Source organism: Oncorhynchus masou, chromosome 13 (genome assembly GCF_036934945.1).
Source record: "Oncorhynchus masou masou isolate Uvic2021 chromosome 13, UVic_Omas_1.1, whole genome shotgun sequence".
Classification (NCBI taxonomy): Eukaryota; Metazoa; Chordata; class Actinopteri; order Salmoniformes; family Salmonidae; genus Oncorhynchus; species Oncorhynchus masou.
The window spans coordinates 40,304,532-40,320,745 of record NC_088224.1 but is presented as its reverse complement, the minus strand read 5'-3'; the positions used below and the strand labels follow the sequence as shown (position 1 = coordinate 40,320,745).

The window sequence follows — 16,214 nt, the reverse complement described above, 5'->3', positions numbered from 1 at the left end:
CAGATCACTTGACTTTTTCCACTTTGTTACATTACAGCCTTATTCTAAATTGGATTGAATAGTTTTTTCCCATCATCAATCTTCACGCAATATGACATAAAGACAAAGAAAAAACAGGTCGTCTTCTTGGGTATGAAGCTACAAGCTTGGCAAACCTGTATTTGGGGAGTTTCTCCCATTCTTCTCTGGAGATCCTCCCAAGCTGTCAGGTTGGATGGGGTGCATCGCTACATAGCTATTTTCAGGTTTCTCCAGGGAGTTAGATTGGGTTCAAGTCCGGGGTCTGGCTGGGCCACTCAAGGACATTCAGAGACTTGTCCCAAAGCCACTCCAGTGCTGTCTTGGCTGTGTGCTTAGTGTCCTGTTGGAAACTTTGCTCCAGTCTGAGGTTCTGAGTGCTCTGGAGCAGGTTTTCATCTGCATTTTGCCCCATTCATCTTTGCCACAATCCTGACTAGTCTCCCAGTTCCTGCCACTGAAAAACATCAACACAGCATGATGATGCCACCACCTTGCTTCACCATAGGTATTGTCCAGGTTTCCTCCACACATGACGCTTGGCATTCAGGCCAAAGAGTTCAATGTTCGTTTCATCAAACCAGAGAATATTGTTTCTCGTGGTCTGAGAGTCCTTTAGGTGCCTTTTGACAAACTCCAAGCGGGATGTCATGTGTCTTTTACTGAGGAGTGGCTTCCGTCTGAAGCCCTACCCGTTGTCCTTCTGGAGGTTTTCCCATCTCCACAGAGGAACTCTGTAGCTCTGTCAGAGTGACCTTGGGTTCTTGGTCACCTCCCTGACCAAGGTCCACACTGTATTGTTAGGGGATCTAAAAAAAAACACGGTCAATCAGTGGGAAATGTAATTTAGGGCAATATCGGTAGAAATGTTACAAATAGGGAGGTTCAGGACCCTCGTAAGACATCTTAGTCCACTGAACAAAAATATAAAGGCAACATGCAACAATTTAAAAGATTCTACAGAGTTACAGCTTCTATAAGAAAATCAGTCAATGGAAATACAGTATATTAAATTAGGCACTAATCTATGGATTTCACATGACTGGGAATACAGATATGTATCTGTTAGTAAAAGTAGGGGCATGGATCAGAAAACCAGTCAGTATATGGTGTGACCACCATTTGCCTCATCTCCTTCACATAAAGTTGATCAGGCTGTTGATTGTGGCTTGTGGAATGTCCCACTCCCCTTCAATGGCTGTGTGCGAAATTGCTGGATATTGGAGGGAACTGTGACACATTAGATGTTGACCGATTATGATTTGTCAACGCTGATACCGATACAGGTTATTGGAGGAACAAAAAAAGCAATAATACCGAATGGACAATGAACACTTTTATTTTAACTTAATATAATACATAAATAAAATCTATTTAGTCTCAAATAATGAAACATGTTCAATTTGGTTGAAATAATGCAAAAACACAAGAAGAAGAAAGTAAAATGGTAATATGTGCCATGTAAAAATATTTAAAAAAAAAAAATTATTTTAACTTAATATAATACATCAATAAAATCAATTTAGCCTCAAGTAAATAATGAAACATGTTTAAATAATGCAAAAACAAAGTGTTGGAGAAGAAAGTAAAAGTGCAATATGGGCTGTGTAAGCTAACGTTTAAGTTCCTTGCTCAGAACATGAGAACATATGAAAGCTGATGTTTCCTTTTCACATGAGTCTTCAATATTTCCAGTTAAGAAGTTTTAGGTTGTTGTTATTATAGGAATTATGACGCGTTGACTATTTCTCTCTATACCATTTGTATTTCATATACCTTTGACTATTGGATGTTCTTATAGGCACTTTAGTATTGCCAGCCTGGTCATTAATATAGTCAAATCCGGAAACTCTTTTAGAAAACAAAAGTGTATTCTTTCAGTAAAATACGGAACCGTTCCGTATTTTATCGAACGTGTGGCAACCCTAAGTCTCAATATTGCGGTTACATTGCACAACCTTCAATGCAATGTCATAGTTGTGTAAAATTCTGGAAAATTAATTACGGTCTTTGTTAGGAAGAAATGGTCATCACACAGTTTGCAACGAGCCAGGCGGCCCAAACTGCTGCACATAGCCTGACTCTGCTTGCACTGAACGCAAGAGAAGTGACACAATTTCCCTTCTTAAAATAAAGTGCTGATCTTAACTGACCTAAGACATGGAATTTTTACTAAGATTAAATGTCAGGAATTGTGAAAAACTGAGTTTAAATGTATTTGGCTCAGGTGTATGTAAACTTCCGACTTCAACTGTATCTGATGCTACAGAGAGTAATGTTATCTGTTTTAATTAATGCTAATGCTATGTAAGTCTATGTATTTTACACATAGATAATCCATCCACCTGACAGATGAGGCAAATCAAGATGCTGATTAAACAGCATGATCATTACACAGGTGCACCTTGTGCTGGGATCAATAAAAGGCCACTCTAAAATGTGCAGTTTTGTCACACCACACAATGTCACAGTTATCTCAAGTTTTGATGGAGCGTGTAATTGGCATGCTGACTGCAGGAATGTTCATCAGAGCTGTTGCCAGACAATTGTATGTTCATTTCTCCACCATAAGCCGCCTCCAAATTTGTTTTAGAGAAATAAAAAGTTGTTTTTTGCATGGACATCCTTTGATGTTGCACAATCATACATCTTCTTTAACCCCAAATGTTTACAGATGAAATACAGAGAAATGTTCTTTGCGAATTAATGGGCAAGGCTTTGGCAACTTTGCATTCATGGGCGGCTCCCGTTCTGTAATGTGGGCTGGTCAAGGTTGTTTCCTGGATGGACGTTATATAAGACCAGGCTCACCCTCAGCTGTAGTCAGACTCTACACAGCCAGATCAGACCAAGGATAGCAAACACAGGATTGTAGACCCAGGACTAACCCAGGACAGCAGTTTCCTCTTGTATCTGACCCATAAGACACCTCGCCTCTCTGCAATATGAAGTACCTGGTTTTGGGACTCTGCACACTGGCCATGCTGGCCTCCACCATGGCACAGGTAATGTACTTAAACCTAACTCAGTAATAATAGCTGAACATGTTTTAAACTCATTAGCATTCCACTCTTAGCAATGCTCTGCAGGGGGAGAAAGAGAAAGAAAGGATGAAAGATGGGGAGATGTGACTCTAAGTGCAACTAATGGTGGATAGAGGGCAGGATAGACAGTCAGACTGGCAGACTATATTGACCTGTGGTATAGTAAGCGCTTGGAAAAGCGTAGTGAATAACAACAGTGATCCACTATACGCTAGATTCACCTTCATGTTGGTGCTAGCTGGCAGGCTTGTAATGCTGGGTGTCAACAGCCAATCCAGTAGGGTCTGGAAACTATAGCGGGCTTTGATCGATCAATAGCAAAGCGATGCCACGGGAAACAAGTGACAGAAGTTCAGCTTTCCCCAACCCTGTTCACTCGCCCTCACGCATGCTTGCATCGCCAACTTTTCTTCCCTTCATTGAAAATGAACGGAGCTCCCTTGTTTCATCACCCCCTAACACGCTAGATGAATTTCTACCTTTAGGGAAGTACCAAAACACCTTGATAGAGGAGACGCATGCAAGCAGAAGATGACATTTGGCTGGGATGGAAGAAATGATACCACCCCAGCAAATTTCAAACTGTCCCTAATTCATTTCAATTTCAAACAGGGGTGAATTAATGCTGAATTAACATGTAGCCTAATGTAAATTATTCCATTTCAACCAACAGAATTCTACAACACCACCAACAACTGAGCAACATAATTCTACAATGGGATCAACAAATGACCCAAAACATTCTACAATAGGACCAACAACTGACCAAAGAAATTCTACAGTACGACCAACAACTGACCAAAATAATTCTACAATACGACCAACAACAGACCAAAATAATTCTACAATTGGACAAACAACTGACCTAAAGAATTCTACAATTGGAACAACAACTGCAGAAATAAAAGCCACATGGCCAACCACTCTCACCACACCAGCAGGGGGCAGCCGTGTCTTCAGTTACTCCCTGACTCTACTGTTTGGTTCGACAGCCACCCTGATTCTTCGTTCACTATGGCAATGATCGCCACCTAGACGTCAACAGTCACATTGACCGCACCATCCTGAGAGCGTGTTGGAAACTGAATGAAGAGCACAGGAGAATGAGCTGTACAGCTTTCTCTTTTCTCTGACAATGTGTTTTTACAATGACCTTGAGGTTTGTGTGTCCTCTGTGTATTTCAAGATGCATAATTAACATACTCTGGTTGACAGTGTATATTGCAATGCCTAAAATATATGAATGTTTTGTAATCATGCAAGCTGTGAGTTACTTTGAACAAAATAGCTTTCCAAATTGTGAATGATTTGTTTTCTCATAGTACAAATGTTGATCAGTAACCAAATAAAAATAAAAATCGTATTGCTATGTGACCCAGTTAAATATTTACATATTAATGTATCATGTATTTTATTAAAGGTATTATCTTTTATCACAGTTAATAGGTTTATCTGAATTGCTCTTGCTATTAATCTTAATATCAGTTCCATTGTTGAGCTTTGTAGGGCACTTTAAGGTCAATGTATAAAAAGTGTCCACTCTGAAAGTTCCTTCAAAGGAAAAATAAATATATTCTAATCTAATTTAAGATAAAGTTATGAATTAACCATGTAAGTATTATCAAAATCTATCACATACAGTGTGACTACAGGTACAAAAAGGAGCTAAACTAACTATAAAAAGGTGTATCATCTTTAACTACGATAAGGTTTATCATCTTACCAGGCTTTATACCCCAGTGTACAAACATTAGGAACACCTGCTCTTTCCATGATCTACACTACCGGTCAAAAGTTTGAGAACACCTACTCATTCAAGGGTTTTTCTTCATTTGTACAATTGTCTACATTGTGGAATAATAGTGAAGACATCAAAATGTTGAAATAACACATATGGAATCGTGTAGTAGCCAAAAAAGTAATAAACAAATCAAAATATATTTTATATTTGAGAATCTTCAAAGTAGCCAACCTTTCCTGGATGACATCCGTCCAACTTGACACAACTGTGGGCCAGCGTTCCTGTGGAAAGCTTAGGGGATCTTGTCCATGCCCTGACGAATTGAGTCTGTTCTGAAGGCAAAAGCAGCTGCAACTCAATTTTGTACACAGTGTATTTGTTAATCTACTTCTGCAAGGTGTAATAAAGAAATAAGGAAATAGGGTGCATTGAGTTCTAAAGAGAGAAACAAAAGAGGGGGTAAGTGGGTGGTACGCTCCACATTGAGTTCTAAAGAGAGAAACAAGAGAGGGTAAGTGGGTGGTACGCTCCATACTCTCCACATTGAGTTCTAAAGAGAGAAACAAAAGAGGGGGTAAGTGGGTGGTACGCTCCACATTGAGTTCTAAAGAGAGAAACAAAAGAGAGGGTAAGTGGGTGGTACGCTCCATACTCTCCACATTGAGTTCTAAAGAGAGAAACAAAAGAGAGGGTAAGTGGGTGGTACTCTCCATTTCCACAGAAAATATACACTACAACGACAATACTGTCTTGTTGTTGTGCATTGTCGCGGAGTACACTTTCCAATTATTAAACTGTATCTACTTCCCCCTTACCGGTAAATGTCTTCTCACTTCAATATAACACATCAAACAATAGCATACTTCCATGCTGTTATCAGGTTGTTATAGAACTAATGGGCCAATTTATGTTTTATGAGGCGCTATTACAGTAGTTTGTGGTTGTGACATGTCACGGTTTTCTGTAATGATAACTCAAATAGTTATTCCACGACACAGCCAAACTGAACAATTTCTCAAAAGTGCATTGTAGGCCTACCTGATCTAAATACACAGTGGATTTTGGGCATATATGATCTAAATATAGAATTATGGATTTAATTTTGACTGTGAAATTCAGGATGGAGATGGGGAAGTAATTTGGGAGAAATTCTAAGTCTTTGTTGCTCTTCTGTATAACATGTCTGACCTCAGCTGCTATATCAACTAAGAGGAAGCACGATATCATAAAAAGTCTTCTTCAGACTTCAACTTTAACCCCATACAATCCAGCAGATGTGACACGGTAATCTTTGCAGTGAAGCTGCAACACCACTACCGGGAAGTCTATCAGACAAGGATGTAGTTTCAAATCCAGAGGATGCAGTTTCACATACTGACGGGAACTAACATTTAAAAAAAAAGAAGCTATAAAATATATATTTTGAAAACAAGGTCTACGGTCTAGGCAAAACAAAATAACTCAAATCAAATCAAAGTTTATTTGTCACGTGCGCCGAATACAGCAGGTGTAGACCTTACAGTGAAATGCTTACTTACAGGCTCTGACCAACAGTGCAAAAAGGTATTAGGTGAACAATAGGTAAGTAAAGAAATAAAAACAACAGTAAAAAGACAGTGAAAAACAGTAGCGAGGCTATATACAGTAGACAGGCTTTATACAGACACAAGTTAGTCATGCTGATTGAGGAAGTATGTACAGTGCCTTGCGAAAGTATTCGGCCCCCTTGAACTTTGCGACCTTTTGCCACATTTCAGGCTTCAAACATAAAGATATAAAACTGTATTTTTTTGTGAAGAATCAACAACAAGTGGGACACAATCATGAAGTGGAACGACATTTATTGGATATTTCAAACCTTTTTAACAAATCAAAAACGGAAAAATTGGGCGTGCAAAATTATTCAGCACCTTTACTTTCAGTGCAGCAAACCCTCTCCAGAAGTTCAGTGAGGATCTCTGAATGATCCAATGTTGGCCTAAATGACTAATGATGATAAATACAATCCACCTGTGTGTAATCAAGTCTCCGTATAAATGCACCTGCACTGTGATAGTCTCAGAGGTCCGTTAAAAGCGCAGAGAGCATCATGAAGAACAAGGAACACACCAGGCAGGTCCGAGATACTGTTGTGAAGAAGTTTAAAGCCGGATTTGGATACAAAAATATTTCCCAAGCTTTAAACATCCCAAGGAGCACTGTGCAAGCGATAATATTGAAATGGAAGGAGTATCACACCACTGCAAATCTACCAAGACCTGGCCGTCCCTCTAAACTTTCAGCTCATACAAGCAGAAGACTGATCAGAGATGCAGCCAATAGGCCCATGATCACTCTGGATGAACTGCATAGATCTAAAGCTGAGGTAGGAGACTCTGTCCATAGGACAACAATCAGTCATATATTGCACAAATCTGGCCGTTATGGAAGAGTGGCAAGAAGAAAGCCATTTCTTAAAGATATCCATAAAAAGTGTTGTTTAAAGTTTGCCACAAGCCACCTGGGAGACACACCAAACATGTGGAAGAAGGTGCTCTGGTCAGATGAAACCAAAATTGAACTTTTTGGCAACAATGCAAAACGTTATGTTTGGCGTAAAAGCAACACAGCTCATCAACCACAACACACCATCCCCACTGTCAAACATGGTGGTGGCAGCATCATGGCTTGGGCCTGCTTTTCTTCAGCAGGGACAGGGAAGATGGTTAAAATTGATGGGAAGATGGATGGAGCCAAATACAGGACCATTCTGGAAGAAAACCTGATGGAGTCTGCAAAAGACCTGAGACTGGGACGGAGATTTTGTCTTCCAACAAGACAATGATCCAAAACATAAAGCAAAATCTACAATGGAATGGTTCAAAAATAAACATATCCAGTGTTAGAATGGCCAAGTCAAAGTCCAGACCTGAATCCAATCGAGAATCTGTGGAAAGAACTGAACTGCTGTTCACAAATGCTCTCCATCCAACCTCACAGAGCTCGAGCTGTTTTGCAAGGAGGAATGGGAAAACAATTCAGTCTCTCGATGTGCAAAACTGATAGAGACATACCCCAAGCGACTTACAGCTGTAATCGTAGCAAAAGGTGGTGCTACAAAGTATTAACTTAAGGGGGATGAATAATTTTGCTCGCCCAATTTTTCAGTTTTTGATTTGTTAAAAAAAGTTTGAAATATCCAATAAATGTCGTTCCACTTCATGATTGTGTCCCACTTGTTGTTGATTCTTCACAAAAAATACAGTTTTATATCTTTATGTTTGAAGCCTGAAATGTGGCAAAAGGTCGCAAAGTTCAAGGGGGCCGAATACTTTCGCAAGGCACTGTACATGTAGATATGGTTAAAGTGACTATGCCTATATGATGAACAGAGAGTAGCAGTAGCGCAAAATGGGGGTAGGCAGGTGGCGGGACACAACTCATGAGTTGAGGTGAAGGAAGAGTAAGAATAAATGTTGTTGTTTTATGCATGATGTGTGAGAAGATATAGTAGATTGTAAATTCAACAGACGTCATAGAGAAGGGGGCACAAGTTGTTAGTGGGACTAATGGTCTTTGATAGCCTAGGTCTGGTGTGGTTGTTAATGGCTCATACAGTTAAAGTCAGAAGTTTACATTCACCTTAGCCAAATACATTTAAACTCAGTTTTTCGCAATTACTGACATTTAATCCTAGTACAAATTCCCTGTCTTAGGTCAGTTAGGATCACAACTTTATTTTAAGAATGTGAAATATCAGAATGATAGTAGAGAATAATTTATTTCAGCTTTTATTTCTTTTCATCACAGAAGTTTACATACACTCTAAGTATTTGGTAGCATTGCCTTTATATTGTTATATTGTTTGCAAATCAATGGAACGGTAGCGTCCCACCTGGCCAACATTCGGTGAAATGGCAGAGCGCCAAATTCAAATGAAATTACTATAAATATTAAACCTTCATGAAATTACAAGTTCAATACATCAAAATAAAGATTAACTTGTTGTTAATCCAGCCAAGGTGTCAGATTTCAAAAAGGCTTTACGGCGAAAGCTAACCATGCGATTATCTGAGGACAGCATCCATCACACAAATGCATAACGAATACTTTTCAACCAAGGAGTTGCGACACAAGTCAGAAATAGCCATATACTATATGCCTTACCTTTGAAGATCTTCTGTTGGCACTCCAAAATGTCCCAGAAACATCACAAATGGTCCTTTTGTTCGATAATGTACTTTTTTTATGTCCCAAAAATGTCCATTTATTTGGAGCATTTGATTGAGAACACCGGTTTCAACACGCCAAACATGCCTACAAAGTATCTAGTAAGTCACCTGTAAAATTGGTCCAAACATTTCAAACAATGTTCCGAATCCTTCCTCAGGTATCCTAAAATGTAAATAATCGTTCAAATTTTAGACGGGATAATCTGTTTTCAACACAGAAGAAAAATACCACGGAGCACTCTCCTGTGAACACGCAATAAAAGACTTCAGCCCTTCACAGTGACACGAACAATTTACAGCCGTACTTATTCATTCCTCAAAAGAACAACCTTAACCAATTTCTAAAGACTGTTGACATCTAGTGGACACCATAGAAACTGCAACCAGGGCCCATATAAATCAGGATTCCCAATGAAACCTAGTGGAAAACACAATGAGCTCAAAAAAACTTTTCCCTGGATGGATTGTGTTTGGGGTTTCATCTGCCAAATCAGTTCTGTTACACTCACATACATTATTCTAACAGTTTTAGACACTTCAGAGTATTTTCTATCCACATCTACTAATTATATACATATCCTAGCTTCTGGGCCTGAGAAACAGGCAATTTACTTTGGGCACGCTTTTCATCCAGACGTGAAAATTCCGCCCCCTATCCCAAAGAAGTTTTAACTTTGGTCAAACATTTCAGGTAGCCTTCCACAAGCTTCCCACAATATGTTGGGTAAATTTTGGCCCATTCCTCCTGACAGAGCTGGTGTTACTGAGTCAGGTTTGTAGACCTTTAAGCTCGAACATGCTTTTTCAGTTCTGCCCACACATTTTCTATAGCTTTGAGGTCAGGGCTTTGTGATGGCCACTCCAATACTGTGGCTTTGTTGTCCTTAAGCCATTTTGCCACAACTTTGGAAGTACGCTTGGGATCATTGCCCATTTGGATGACACATTTACGACCAAGCTTTAACTTCCTGACTGTCTTGAGATGTTGCTTCAAAATATTCACATAATTTCCCTCCCTCATGATGCCATCTATTTTGTGTCCCTCCTGCAGCAAAGCACCCCCACAACATGATGCTGCCACCCCCATGCTTCACAGGTTGGGATGGTGTTCTTTAGATTGCAAGCCTACCCCTTTTTCCTCCAAACATAACGATGGTCATTTTGGACAAACAGTTCTATTTTTGTTTCATCAGACCAGAGGACATTTCTCCAAAATGTACGATCTTTGTCGCCCATGTGCAGTTGCAAACCGTAGTCAGGCTTTTTTATGGCGGTTTTGGTGCAGTGGCTTCTTCCTTGCTGAGCGGCCTTTCAGGTTATGTCGATATTGGACTCGTTTTACTGTGGATATAGATAGTTTTGTACTTGTTTCCTCCAGCATCTTCACACGGTCCTTTGCCGCCGTTCTGGGATTGAGTCACATTTTTTGCACCAAAGTAGGTTCATCTCTAGGAGAAAGAATGTGTCTCCTTCCTGAGTGGTAAGATGGCTGCGTGGTCCCATGGTGTTTATACTTGCGTACTATTGTTAGTACAAATTAACGTGGTACCTTCAGGCGTTTGGAAATTGTTCCCAAGGATGAAGCAGACTTTTGGTTTTCCCATGATGTCAAGCAAAGAGGCACTGAGTTTGAAGATAGGCCTTGAAATACATCCACAGGTACACCTCCATTTGACTCAAATTATGTCAATTAGCCTCCTAAAGCCATGACATCCTTTTCTGGAATTTTCCAAGCTGTTTAAAGGCACAGTCAACTTAGTGTATGTAAACTTCTGACCCACTGGAATTGTGATACAGTGAATTACAAGTGAAATAATCTGTCTGTAAGCAATTGTTGGAAAAATGACTTGTGTCATGCACAAAGTAGATGTACTAACCGACTTGCCAAACCTATAGTTTGTTAACAAGAAATTTGTCGAGTGGTTGAAAAATAAGTTTTAATGACTTCAACCTAAGTGTATGTAAACTTCTGACTTCAACTGGTATATGGGACTGCTTTAAAAAGTGATTTGGTATCTGGCAATTTCTGTAATAAAAATAGACCTTTTAATCAAAGAATGATTTCCCAAATTACAAGTCATTTGTGTGATATGGTGCTAAGGAATTTGCTAAGCAACATCATTGCCCCTGGACTGTGTTTGTTATAGCAACTATCAGTATGATATTTATTTATACATTTACCCAAATGAAGATTTTCCATCAACAAAAACAGTAGAGTAAAGAGTTATGGAAAGGTGGTGTAAAACCCTCAAAGTGATAAGTGTTGAACCTTGACGCTGCTGTTTTGTACACTGACCGGATATGTCGGACTAAACTGCCAGGAAAAAAAAACAATCACACGTGCACATACACACATACACACACACAATATTCCTGGAACCAGAGGAACGTGGTGTGTTCAGGACATATACTCTACAGCACTCGATACACTGAGGACCATCTTTGGATACATAGACAAATCAATTAAAATCTTATTGGTCTCATGCACATGGTTAGCAGATGTTAATGCGAGTGTAGCGAAATGCTTGTGCTTCTAGTTCCTCCCATGCAGTAATATCTAACAAGTACTCTAACAATTTCACAACTACCTTATACACACAAGTGTAACGGAATGAATAACAATATGTACATATGAATACATGGATGAGCGATGGCCGAACGGCATAGGCAAGATGCAGTAGATGGTATAGAGTACAGTATATACATATGAGATGAGTAATGTAGGGTATGTAAACATAAATAAAGTGGCATTGTTTATAGACGCTGGTGATGAATTCATTACATCCAATTTTCAATTATTAAAGTGGCTAGAGATGAGTCAGTATGTTGGCAGCAGCCACTCAATGTTTGTGATGGCTGTTTAACAAGCAGTGGCTCAGGTGGTTGTTGTCCTTGATGATCTTTTTGGCCTTCCTGTGACATCGGGTGGTGTAGGTGTCCTGGAGGGCAGGTAGTTTGCCCTCGGTGATGCGTTATGCAGACCTCACTACCCTCTTGAGAGCCTTGCGGTTGTGGGCGGAGCAGTTGCCGTACCAGGCGGTGATACAGCCTGACAGGATGCTCTCGATTGTGCATCTGTAAAAGTTTGTGAGTGTTTTTGGTGTCAAGCCAAATTTCTTCAGCCTCCTGAGGTTGAAGAGGCACTGCTGTGCCTTCTTCAACACGCTGTCTGTGTGGGTGAACCATTTCAGTTTGGCGTACACATCACGGACAAGGAACTTAAAACTTTCCACCTTCTCCACTACTGTCCCGCCGATATGGATAGGGGACTGCTCCCTTTGCTGTTTCCTGAAGTCCACGATCATCTCCTTAGTTTTGTTGACATTGAGTGTGAGGTTATTTTCCTTCCTCACACGAGACGGCCTACAGGGAGGAGGTAAGGGCCCTCGCCCTTACCTCCTCCCTGTAGGCCGTCTCGTCATTGTTGGTAATCAAGCCTACCACTGTAGTGTCGTCTGCAAACTTGATGATTGAGTTGGAGGTGTGCATGGCCATGCAGTCATGGGTGAACAGGGAGTACAGGAGAGGGCTGAGAACACACCCTTGTGGGGCCCCAGTGTTGAGGATCAGCAGGGTGGAGATGTTGTTTCCTACTCTCACCACCTGGGGGCGGAAGGAAGTCCAGGACCCAGTTGCACAGGGCGGGGTCGAGACCAAATATTGGAGTAAAACAAGCTTGCATTCTGGATTCTGATGGGGTACGACAGTTGAACTAAGGGCTCTATTCGATCCGTGTCGCAGAAATTCAACTTTACATTGTGATTGAAATGGAAAGGCAACGCGATAGCGGAGACGGCATTTCAAATGAATGGAAAAGATGAGCACCGAATAAAACCAGGAAATCTAGGAAATTAGACAGTGCTAATCCATTAATTTGGGATTGAGGCCTATAGCCAGATCCACACAATCAATGTTTCATCTTGACAAGAGTCAACGTTTGAGGTCTGAAAACATCTGACAAATCTTCATTCATGAGTGAAATGTCCCTTTAAGAATGCTTTGCAGTCCACATTGACTCAATTGTTTCTTCTGTCACACACAATCTTCCTGGAATCAGAGGAACGTGGTGTGTTCAGGACATATGTATTCTCTATCATTCTCTGTATTCAGGATACTAATGAACCGCTACTCCCGCAACGGCTGCTCCAACAATGGCTGCTCCAACAACGGCTGCTCCAACAACGGCTGCTCCTACAACCGCTGATCCTGTTCCTCCTACAACCACTGCTCCTGCTCCAACTACAACTACTGCTCCTGCTCCTACTACAACTGCTGCTCCTGCTCCTACTACAACTGCTGCTCCTGCTCCTACTACAACTGCTGCTCCTGCTCCTACTACAACTGCGGCTCCTGCTCCTACTACAACTGCTGCTCCTGCTCCTACTACAACCGCTGCTCCTGCTCCTACTACAACCGCTGCTTCTACTAGACCGCTGCTCCTGCTCCTACTACAACCGCTGCTCCTGCTCCTACAACCGCTGCTCCTACTACAACCGCTGCTCCTGCTCCTACTACAACCGCTGCTCCTACTACAACCACTACTCCTGCTCCTACTACAACCACTGCTCCTGCTCCTACAACCGCTGCTCCTACTACAACCGCTGCTCCTGCTCCTACTACAACCGCTGCACCTACTACAACCACTGCTCCTGCTCCTACTACACCCACTGCTCCTGCTCCTACTACAACCACTGCTCCTGCTCCTACTACAACCGCTGCACCTACTACAACCACTGCTCCTGCTCCTACTACAACCGCTGCTCCTGCTCCTACTACAACCGCTGCTTCTGCTCCTACTACAACCAATGCTCCTGCTCCTACTACAACCAATGCTCTTGCTCCTACTACAACCACTGCTTCTGCTCCTACTACAACCACTGCTCCTGCTCCGACAACCGCTGCTCCTGCTCCTACAATCGCTGCTCCTGCTCCTACAACCGCTGCTCCTGCTCCTACAACCGCTGCTCCTGCTCCTACTACAACTGCTGCTCCTGCTCCTACTACAACTGCGGCTCCTGCTCCTACTAAAACTGCTGCTCCTGCTCCTACTACAACCGCTGCTCCTGCTCCTACTACAACCGCTGCTCCTGCTCCTACTACAACCGCTGCTACTGCTCCTACTATAACCAATGCTCCTGCTCCTACTATAACCAATGCTCCTGCTCCTACTACAACCACTGCTTCTGCTCCTACTACAACCACTGCTCCTGCTCCTACAACCGCTGCTCCTGCTCCGACAATCACTGCTCCTGCTCCGACAATCACTGCTCCTGCTCCTACAACCGCTGCTCCTGCTCCTACCGCTGCTCCTACTACAAACACTGCTCCTGCTCCTACTGCAAACACTGCTCCTTCTCCTACTACAAACACTGCTCCTGCTCCTACTACAAACACTGCTCCTGCACCTACTACAATCGCTGCTCCTGCTCCTACTACAACCGCTGCTCCTGCTCCTACTACAACCGCTGCTACTGCTCCTACTACAACCGCTGCTCCTGCTCCTACAACAACCGCTGCTCCTGCTCCTACAACCGCTGCTCCTGTTCCTACAACCGCTCCTACTACAAACACTGCTCCTGCTCCTACTACAAACACTGCTCCTGCACCTACTACAATCGCTGCTCCTGCTCCTACTACAACCGCTGCTCCTGCTCCTACTACAACCGCTGCTCCTGCTCCTACTACAACCGCTGCTCCTGCACCTACTACAATCGCTGCTCCTGCTCCTACTACAACTGCGGCTCCTGCTCCTACTACAACTGCTGCTCCTGCTCCTACTACAACCGCTGCTCCTGCTCCTACTACAACCGCTGCTTCTACTAGACCGCTGCTCCTGCTCCTACTACAACCGCTGCTCCTGCTCCTACAACCGCTGCTCCTACTACAACCGCTGCTCCTGCTCCTACTACAACCGCTGCTCCTACTACAACCACTACTCCTGCTCCTACTACAACCACTGCTTCTGCTCCTACTACAACCACTGCTCCTGCCACGACAACCGCTGCTCCTGCTCCTACAATCGCTGCTCCTGCTCCTACAACCGCTGCTCCTGCTCCTACAACCGCTGCTCCTGCTCCTACTACAACTGCTGCTCCTGCTCCTACTACAACTGAGGCTCCTGCTCCTACTAAAAGTGCTTCTCCTGCTCCTACTACAACCGCTGCTCCTGCTCCTACTACAACCGCTGCTCCTGCTCCTACTACAACCGCTGCTACTGCTCCTACTATAACCAATGCTCCTGCTCCTACTATAACCAATGCTCCTGCTCCTACTACAACCACTGCTTCTGCTCCTACTACAACCACTGCTCCTGCTCCTACAACCGCTGCTCCTGCTCCGACAATCACTGCTCCTGCTCCGACAATCACTGCTCCTGCTCCTACAACCGCTGCTCCTGCTCCTACCGCTGCTCCTACTACAAACACTGCTCCTGCTCCTACTGCAAACACTGCTCCTTCTCCTACTACAAACACTGCTCCTGCTCCTACTACAAACACTGCTCCTGCACCTACTACAATCGCTGCTCCTGCTCCTACTACAACCGCTGCTCCTGCTCCTACTACAACCGCTGCTCCTGCTCCTACTACAACCGCTGCTCCTGCTCCTACAACAACCGCTGCTCCTGCTCCTACAACCGCTGCTCCTGCTCCTACAACTGCTCCAACTACAACCACTGCTCCTGCTTCTACTACAAACACTGCTCCTGCTCCTAATACAACCACTGCTCCTGCTCCTACAACAACCACTGCTCCTGCTCCTACAACCGCTGCTCCTGCTCCTACCGCTGCTCCTACTACAGCCGCTGCTCCTGCTCCTACAACCGCTGCTCCTGTTCCTACTACAACCGCTGCTCCTACTACAACCACTGCTACTACTAAAACCAGTGCTCCTGCTCCTACTACAAACATTGCTCCTGCTCCTACTACAACCACTGCTCCTGCTCCTACTACAACCACTGCTCCTGCTCCTACTACAACCACTGCTCCTGCTCCTTCAACCGCTGCTCCTGCCACTGCTCCTGCTCCTACAACCTCTGCTCCTGCTCCTACGACCGCTGCTCCTGCTCCTACGACCGCTGCTCCTACTACAACCACTGCTCCTGTTCCTACTACAAACACTGCTCCTGCTCCTACTACAACCACTGCTCCTGCTCCTACTACAACCTCTGCTCCTGCTCCTACAACCGCTGATCCTGCTCCT

The 16,214-nt window shown here is 43.1% G+C and overlaps 1 protein-coding gene and 1 long non-coding RNA gene across 2 annotated transcripts in view; one reads left to right on the top strand and one right to left on the bottom strand.

Annotated features, from left to right (window-relative positions):
• The window catches only part of LOC135552317 (mediator of RNA polymerase II transcription subunit 30-like), a 39,717-nt gene extending 34,559 nt beyond the window's left edge, over positions 1–5,158 (bottom strand). The window contains exon 1 of the mRNA XM_064983874.1: positions 5,035–5,158. The gene's annotated coding sequence lies outside the window, so the exon portion shown is untranslated. The remainder of the gene's footprint in view (positions 1–5,034) is intronic.
• Positions 2,837–4,505, top strand: LOC135552320 (uncharacterized). The gene is made up of 2 exons (XR_010457418.1): positions 2,837–3,023; positions 3,736–4,505. It is a non-coding gene; the product is annotated as an uncharacterized LOC135552320 (long non-coding RNA).
• Positions 5,159–16,214: the final 11,056 nt, after the last annotated feature.